The following is an 8,951-nucleotide window of genomic DNA, read 5'->3' as shown; positions in this document are numbered from 1 at the left end:
AGTAACTGTTAAATGAGAAACTATTTTGTTCTGTAAGCCTTCATCTTAAGTGAGAATAACAGCACAATTCGAAGAGCGTAGTCAATGTCACTGAAGTGTGTCTGTAGAAATTTTTGAAACAGTGTATCTTTGGCTATGTGTATTTTCACCAAAAAAAAAATGTTGAGAAGTTAGAAGGTTATTATGTTGTGGGGTTGTTAACCAACGTCATAAAACAACATGTGTACTACTGTTTTATGAGAAACTATTTGTTCTTTAAGCCTTCACCTGAAGTACAATAAAATATTTTAAAAAAAAGTGATCATTCTGCACATAGTCTATATATTACTTTTCTAAATTTTACGAAATGTAAATTTCACCATGCAATAAATATTCTTGGAAAACCTGAAATTTAAAATTTTGCTAATAATCTTCTCTGTGAATGTACTCAGTGCACATAATTATTTTCCTATAGTTTGACATTCAGTTTTTTTCTATTTTTTGCTTTTATAAGTAATCATGTGATTAATATTCCTGTACATAAACATGGATGTCTATCACTGATTATTTCCTGAGCATGAATTTCTATATGTGATATACGGGTCAAAGGGTATAAACGCCTTCTGGATCCTTATATATACAGCCAAAAAGCTCTTTAGAAATGTTGTCCCAGCTTATACTTCCACCAGCCTAAAAGCAGTAGGCCTATCTCACCGCATGCCAGCCTGAGTAGGATGATTTTTTTTCTTGCCAAATTGATAAGTAACAACAAAATGACTGTCTTACATACAAAAGTATACAAAATCTGTTGTCAAAACCTTCAGTTTCCAAGACCGACAGGATGCTAAATTGCAAAACAGGTTAAATGTGTCTTTAATGTTGCCATCATCCCTCTTTCTACCACCTTTCCCTCTACATTTCGCATTCCATCCCCCTTCTTTCCTAACATGAATCAAGTTATCTCATTATACTACAGTTTTATTACTGTCTTTAGAAAGGTAACATTTGATGCACAAAATTAAGGAATGCTAAAAATTCCCATCATTAATGTGGGAGAGCGTATCTGGTATGAAGCCCACCTGATGTTCACCCAGATTACAACTATCTAAACTATCACTTCTTTGCTTAAGGCTAAAATCTTGCCTAGTATATTTTTACATGGAAGGGAACCAAAAGCCTACCACTTGCCAAGTACTATACTAGGATTTTTACATGTTATCTCTTCATCCTCATGATAATCCTTTGAAGTCGGTATTATTTTCTTCATATTATAGATGAAGAAAGTAAGGCACAGTGGAATGAAGTAATATGCTCAAGGTCACATAGTCCTTAGGATTAATTTCTTCACATAAAAGAGAAGACATGATCTAGCTCATTTACCTCTTTGGCTTCTTCTCTCACAGCTCCTCTTCTCTTCCCACCTTAAATCTAAACTCAGCTACACTTTTCTTTTAGTTTTCTCAACGCTATTTTGCCTTCACCATTGGCATTTGAAATTACCTATGCATAGCTCCCAATAGCTGCCCTCCAAACACTTCTCCAGGTTTAACTTTAGAAGTCATTGCCTTTGGGGAAACTTCCAGGACCTTCTAAGTCTAGGTAGAATACTTCTCCTGTGTGGTCTTACAGTACATTTGTATGGCCCCTACTGAAACACATAACAAATTAAGTCATGGATGCTGCATTGAACTGCCTAGATCTTCAGAAATGAGGCACTCATTCACTTAACTGTTAGAGAATATGGTTAACTGACAGCTTTCACCGAAGTTCTTCTCCAGGAATTACCCTCTACCAAAGACAGATTCCTTACCTTAAAGCCCCACTCCACCCCTGAGTCATCCAATGACTGAAACCCATAGCCTTCGAGTGGAGGCCCAGGCACCATGCCTCAAGGTGGTACAACTTTGAAGGTCATCTTAGCTCTAGAGTGCCCAGAGGGCCTTCCTGAGACTTTTGTGAACACTTCATCTATATTCATCTCCTCCCTCTGCCCAATCTTACCGGCTTCTCTTCCTCACAGGTGTTGATCCTGAGAGCATTCCCCCAAAAATATCTGGCAAGAAAATTTACATCTCGTTCTTGGAGAGCTCAACCTAAAACACTTGCTATTATAATTACTTGCTTTCTTGGCTGTCTACCTCAATAAACTATAAATCCCAAAAGGGCAACAGGCATGTTTCTCTCCACTGTATCTTGAGTACATAGGGCAATATGTGGCTTGATAAATAATCATTGATTGAATGAATGAAAAAGAGATAGGATTCACACTCACATCTGCTGGACTCAAAATCCTGAACTCCTTCCACTGTGGTGTACATCACTACCCTCCTAGGAGAACCACACACAAAATAAGAGGGAAAATGTTCACTCTGTCAAGACTATTCAGCCTCATGTTATGCCAGTCCAGAAATCTTTGAGAGCAGAAAATAAACCTCTTTAGAAAACATGGAGTATTTCATTGTTTAAGCAAAGCTAGTCTATGTGTAAGTGAAACACGTTGTTGTTGTTAGATGCAGTCAAGTTAGTTTCAACTCATAGCGACCCTATGTACAACAGAATGAAAAATTGCCTGCTCCTGCACAATCCTCACAATTGTTGCTATGCTTGAGTCCATCATTGCTTCCGCTGCTATTCATAAGGTTTTCACTGGTCAGTTTTTTCAGAAGTAGACTGCCAGGTCCTTCTTCCTAGTTTATCTTAGTCTGGAAGCTCCACTGAAATTTGTTCACGATTGGCGACCCTGCTGGTATTTGAAATACCAGTGGCATAGCTTACAGCATCACAGCAACGCACAAGCCACCACAGTATGACAAACTGAGATGAGTGGTGGAACATACAATTTCCAAAATAATTAAGCCAACCAGTCAAATCATGTAGCATATAAAAAATCTATTGCATATTAATTGTTGTTTTAATTAAAACAAATAACTCAATTCTGTCTCCAGGTATATTAGACTATGCAAATTTTTCCTTCTAACCTCAATTCTGCTATACTCCTTGAACTGATGGGAATATTTGCCTAATGTGAATCTATAAAACACTCAGCATAGTAAACATCATAATTTCACACCTATAACACATTTCCCTAACCATCCCCAAGTGGACTTCAAAAAAATTAATAACAGCTTAAGATAATAAAGCAGCACACTTTAAAATAGTTTACCAAAGACATCCAGCTAAATTTCATAAGAAATTTAATTTATAATGCTCTACTTCATTATGGAACCAAACTAGAGGGAGATACGACAATAAAAGATGCATAAACTTCAAGAAATGAAATCTTGATACACGCTACAATATGGATGGAGCTTGAAGACATTATGCTTAGAGAAATAAGTCAATCACAAAAGGACAAATATTTTATGACCTCAATTATATAAAAAGACAAGAAAAGGCAAATGTATACAGACCAAAGTTTATTAGTGGTTACCAGGGGCGAGAGGGCGAGGGAGAGGGAAGAGGGGGGTTAACGGTCATAGAAAAAACATGTTAATTAAGTGATTATTTTAATTGCTGTCAAAAAGTTGTACCCTTGTAAAAAGTTGAATTGGAAGAAGTTGTGTGGTAGATGTATTTACAACAATAACAGCAACAAAAAGAGTAGCTGCTGAGGCTGCTTATTTATAAGCAAACACCTCATGGGATTTGGTTCCTTGGTTTGGAGGTTTAGGGTCATAGTTTAATAAGACATTAAAGTGAATTGGCCTAATAACATGTTTAGTGCTTTGTTCTACCTCCTAGCTCAGTTCGTAGTGCCCGGGGTCTTAAAGGCTTGCTGGTAGCCAAACAAGGCACAACTATTGGTCTCTATTCACCTGGAGCAACAGAGGAAAAAGGAAAGTCAGGAACAGGAGGAAAATATAGAATGTATGACTAATTTCCTCCATGAACAGCTGCCTCCTCTGCCATGAGACCAGAACTGTATGGTGCCTGGCTACCATTACCAGATATTTTGATCAAAGACTCCATAGAAGAATCCTGATCAAAAGGGGGAAAATTCAGAACAGAATTTCAAATCCTGATGGTGTAATGGTTAAGAGCTACAGCTGCTAACCAAAAGGTTGGCAGTTCAAATCCACTAGGTGCTCCTTGGAAACCATATGGGGCAGTTCTACTCTGTCCTATGGAGTCACTATGAGTTGAAATTGACTCGACAGCAACAGTTTTGGTTGTTTTGGGGGGATGGGTTAGTAAAAAAGGTCTTCCTTAAGCACTATGCTCTAGTGTTTTTTTTTTTAAATTGTGATTTAGGTGACAGTTTATAGCTCAAGTCAATTTCTCATTCAAAAATTTATACACATATTGGTTTTTGACATCGGTTGCAGTCCCCTCAATGTAACAGCACCCTCCCCCTTTCCACCCCGGGTTCCCTGTGTCTATTTATCCCATTCGTTACTGTCCCTTCCTGCCTTCTCATCCTGCTTTTGGTCTTGTATATCTGATTGAACTAAGAAGCATGTTCCTCACTCTTCAGACAAAGATTAGACGGACTATAGAGCATTATGCTCTTTTAAGAACTATCTATAAGGGATCAAATTGACGACAACTCAAAAGATTAGATAGGAACCTTAGGGGGCAATGAGTTTATGTTAATGAGGGAGGAACAACTCAGAAAGGAGGATAAGAATGCTTGCACAACTCAAAGAATGTATTCAATGTCACTAAATTGTACATGTAGAAACTGATGAGTTGCTGTATGTTTTGCTGTGTATATTCACAACAACCACAACAAAATAAAAAAAAAATAGGAAAAAAGATGCATAAACTCATCACTTTGAGTCAATTCTCTCATATCAACCCTACAGAACAGAGTGGAGCTGCCTCACAGGGTTTCCAAGGCTGTAAATCTTTATGGAAGCAGACTGCCACATCTTTCTCCATCAGAGAGGCTGGTGGGTTTGAACCACCAACCTTTATGATTAGCCACCGAACACTTAACCACTGCGCCACCAGGGCTCCTTCAGCAATGGGTATAAGAATGTAATCAAGGATATTTTTTCTATGGAATGAAGGACTGTGTAAATCAATTTTTCATAACTTCGTAATGCAGTCTTACTTAATTTCATGATTGAATATGAATTAGAGATACCATGAATAATTAAAATGAGATGGTAATTATTAAAAGAGAAGTTAAGTCTTACATTATTGTGAACATGATTTGTATAACGTGCCCTTGCTATATTTAGAAATAAATGGAATTCATATTAATATCAGTATAAATTCAACATAGGAGCAAGTCTGAATTTTTGCCTTTGACTTCTATTAACATATAGTCCAAACAGTGCATTGAGGTACAGTTGTGTGTGCAAAAGGTTTAGATACAGTAAGGAAGACAGGGAAAATACACCATATTGAATCACTCAATTACTCTGTTACAATCCAATAATTCATAATTTACAATAGGACAAGATTATATTGTAGTAACAGCCAGAAACAAGGTAACCGTAAAAAAATTGTTTTTGTTGCTATTTATTTTCAGGTTTATCACTCCTTGTACCAAAACATTCATGAATTAATTTAATTCCACATGTAAATCATACTGTCACAACTGCCAGAGAAGATGCAAATATTTCCTTTCCTTTGAAAAGTGTTCATGGAAAGGTGCACACAGGTAACTATATCTCCAAGTTACAAGCAGCTTACTCATCTGAACTTAAAGAGAATAGATTCACCAAAAAGTACATGCAAATTAATAAACTAAGAATTACTGAACTAACTCATTTCAGACTGACCAAGAAAGGGTGAACACATGAATACAAATGTCAGGGAAAGGAGTTAAAGGAAAAATGGTATTTCATATTTTCAACACTTATTTTCTCCAATTTACTTTAGGTTAATACACTGAAGATTTAAAACACAGTCTGTCTGTTGCCGCTAATTCCTTCTACAATTGTGTACGAGAATTTCACTGCTGTTTGCTACACTGCGTTCTCAGAGTACCTATGCTAGAAACATCATTCTGGAACACAAGCTTTAAATTAATGGCCAGAAAGACAAAGACAATCAAGTGACTGAAGTTTGATCTAACTCCTGTGTCCTAATCTCTAAGAACACAATAGGTTCAAGCAGAACTGGAGGGTGCCAAAAATTGATTGATTGATTGAATGATTAACTAATTAAAGCAAGAATCCCTGGGTGAAGTAATTAAAGAAGAAAATGTTGTTTAGGTATAAATTCACTGATTTATATACGTTTAATCAGGGTATCTGTGCATCTTCCTTGTCCACGTTATAAGTTCCTCTACTCCAGAAGGAAACTTTAAAGAAACTATAAATTCTAGCTTCACAAAACCTAAAGGATGTTCAAAAATCCCTTGTGGGGTCATTTAGCACATAGAAATGTTTATCTAATTATTCACTAATGGCTACTTGACTGGTATATTTGGTTAAATACTAACTTGGATTGAAACCTGAACACCTAATTTATACTGTACACCGGTGGTTCTATAAATTTTTGGTCTCAGGACTCCTTTATGCTCTCAAAATGATGGAGGACCTCAAACAGCTTCTGTTTATGTGGCATACATCTATTGGTACAGTTTTATAAATTAAAGCTGAAAGAATTTTAATATATTTATTAATTCATTTAAAATAATAATTAATCCATAATCCAGTCCATAAAAAACACTTTCTATGAAAAGAAATCTATATTATACCAAACCAAAAAAGGTAGTGAGAAGAGTGGCATTTTACTATATTTGGAATTCTTTTTAATGTCTATCTTTATAGATTTCAACTGGATTTTTATATTTGCTTCGGCATTCAATCTGTTGAATCGTACTACTTTGGTTGAAATATTTGAAGAAAATCTGACCTCACAGAGATTTTTATTTGGAAAAGGAAGGAGTATTTTTAATAAACTTTTCACATAATTGGAATATTCATCTTTGATATTACATTAAAACTTCCCAAGTGGTATTTTCTTAAAGGCTGCTTACAGTGTGGAATCAGAAATCACATCAATGGTTCATTAAAATCTATTAGTCTATCTCACAATTTGAATGGATCTTTTATGCATGCATTATTTGTAATAGCATGTATTTCTTTTGGAAAATGTTGGTTCATTGAGTTATATGCAAATCATCCAAATGTTGACACATTTAATTATACAATATCAAAAAAAATGTCACCTTTACCATCATTACTAATAACATCAGAAGAGTCTTTAGGTATTGGGAAGCTGTCAAGCTCGCAGTAGGTACAAGTTTTTCAAAATTCTAATTTGCACTTGAAGGTTCAAATTTTATCATTAGTAACAAATAATTTATTTTCCTGAAAGTGACAGGCTCACTTTATTCATTTTCAAGACAATGTCTGCCAAATATCCATGTCTGAATAACAATAGTTTGTCTGTTGCTTTTCAAGTGAAAATAGTGTTACCTCAAAAAATGGATTACTTCATGGATGGGGCCTGGCTACAACCAATGACTGCCCTGACAGGGAACACAACAGAAAGCCCCTGATGGAGCCGGGGAAGAGTGGGGTGCAGAACTCAAATTCTAGTAAGAAGACCAGACTTAATGGTCTGACTGAGACTGGAGGAACCTCAGAAAGCATGGCCCCCGGACTCTCTGTCAACCCGGAACTAAAACAATTCCCGAGGCCAACTCTTGAGACAAAGATTGGACTGGACTGTGGGACATAAAATGATACTCATGAAGAGTGTGCTTCTTAACTCAAGTAGATACATGAGACTAAATGGGCAGCTTCTGTTTGGAGGTGAGATGAGAAGACAGAGAGGGTTAGGAGCTGGTTGAATGGACATGGGAAATCAGGGGTGGAAAGGAAGAGTGTGCTGTCACAGTATAGGGAGAGCAATTAGGGTCACATAACACTGTATGTATAAACTTTTGTATGAGAGACTAAATTGAATTGTAAACTTTCACTTAAACTACAACAATAAAAAAAAAAAGGATTAGTTCAGCTCTCAACTCCAGCAACAGCAATTGCACAAGTGCTTTTTTTTTCCTCAAGACAACCATCTAACTTCAATATTCAAAAGAGGGCCTTATTCAAACTTCCAATTTGGTCACACAGAATATTAAATATTAAATTAATATTAATATTTAAAAGCTATGTTCCCAAGAGTCAAGATTTAATAAAATTAATAATTTCTACTGCTTCATCAAAGAAATTCTTAAATGAGATTTTTTTTTTCCCTCCGCAAGTGCATGTACATTTGGGCAACCTTGCCTTAAGTGCCAACAGTTAAGCTTAACATTGCTTTGCACTATCAGTGCAAATGTCAACCCGGTGAAAAGACAAATAATGTCTTAGTATTATTATGAAGTCCCTGTGTGATGCAAACAGTTAACATGCTTGGCTGCTAATTGAATGATTGGAAGTAGGAGTCTACCTGGATAAGCCTTAGAAGAAAGGCCTGGCTATCTGCTTCTGAAAAATCAGCTATTGAAAACCCTATAGAGCACAGTTTTACTCTGACACACATGGGGCTGCCATGAGTCAGAATTAACTCAGTGGCAACTGATTTTACTGGAATTATTATTGTGTGGTTAAGGTTGTGTGTCAACTTGGCTGGGCCATGATTCTCAGGGGTTTGGCAGTCGTATGATGTTGTGATCACTTCCCTGATGGACTCTGATGTGAGAAGCCAATCAGTTGAAAGGAAGTTTCCTTGGGCGTGTGGCCTGCATTGAATATAAGTGGACATTCTGGCAGGGCTGGTGGGCTTTTGCTCACTCTGGATTTTGTATCTGGCTCCTCTTCATCTGACCTCCAGTTCTCAGGACTTGAGATAGCAGCTTACCTGTGGTCTTGCCTGCCAATCTTGGGATTCGTCGATCTTTGCAGCCTGTGAACAAGCGCCCTGCCCTCTAACCTGCTGATCTTGGCCTCATCACTCCCTATGGCTACGTCTATCAGGAGATGCCTCTATCCTGACCCATGGACTTTGGATGTTCCAGCCTCTACAACTGCCGTGAGCCACTTCCTTGATATAAATCTCTCTCTCTC

This window comes from Trichechus manatus, unplaced genomic scaffold (genome assembly GCF_000243295.1).
Source record: "Trichechus manatus latirostris isolate Lorelei unplaced genomic scaffold, TriManLat1.0 scaffold00051, whole genome shotgun sequence".
Classification (NCBI taxonomy): Eukaryota; Metazoa; Chordata; class Mammalia; order Sirenia; family Trichechidae; genus Trichechus; species Trichechus manatus.
This window is presented reverse-complemented; position numbering follows the sequence as displayed.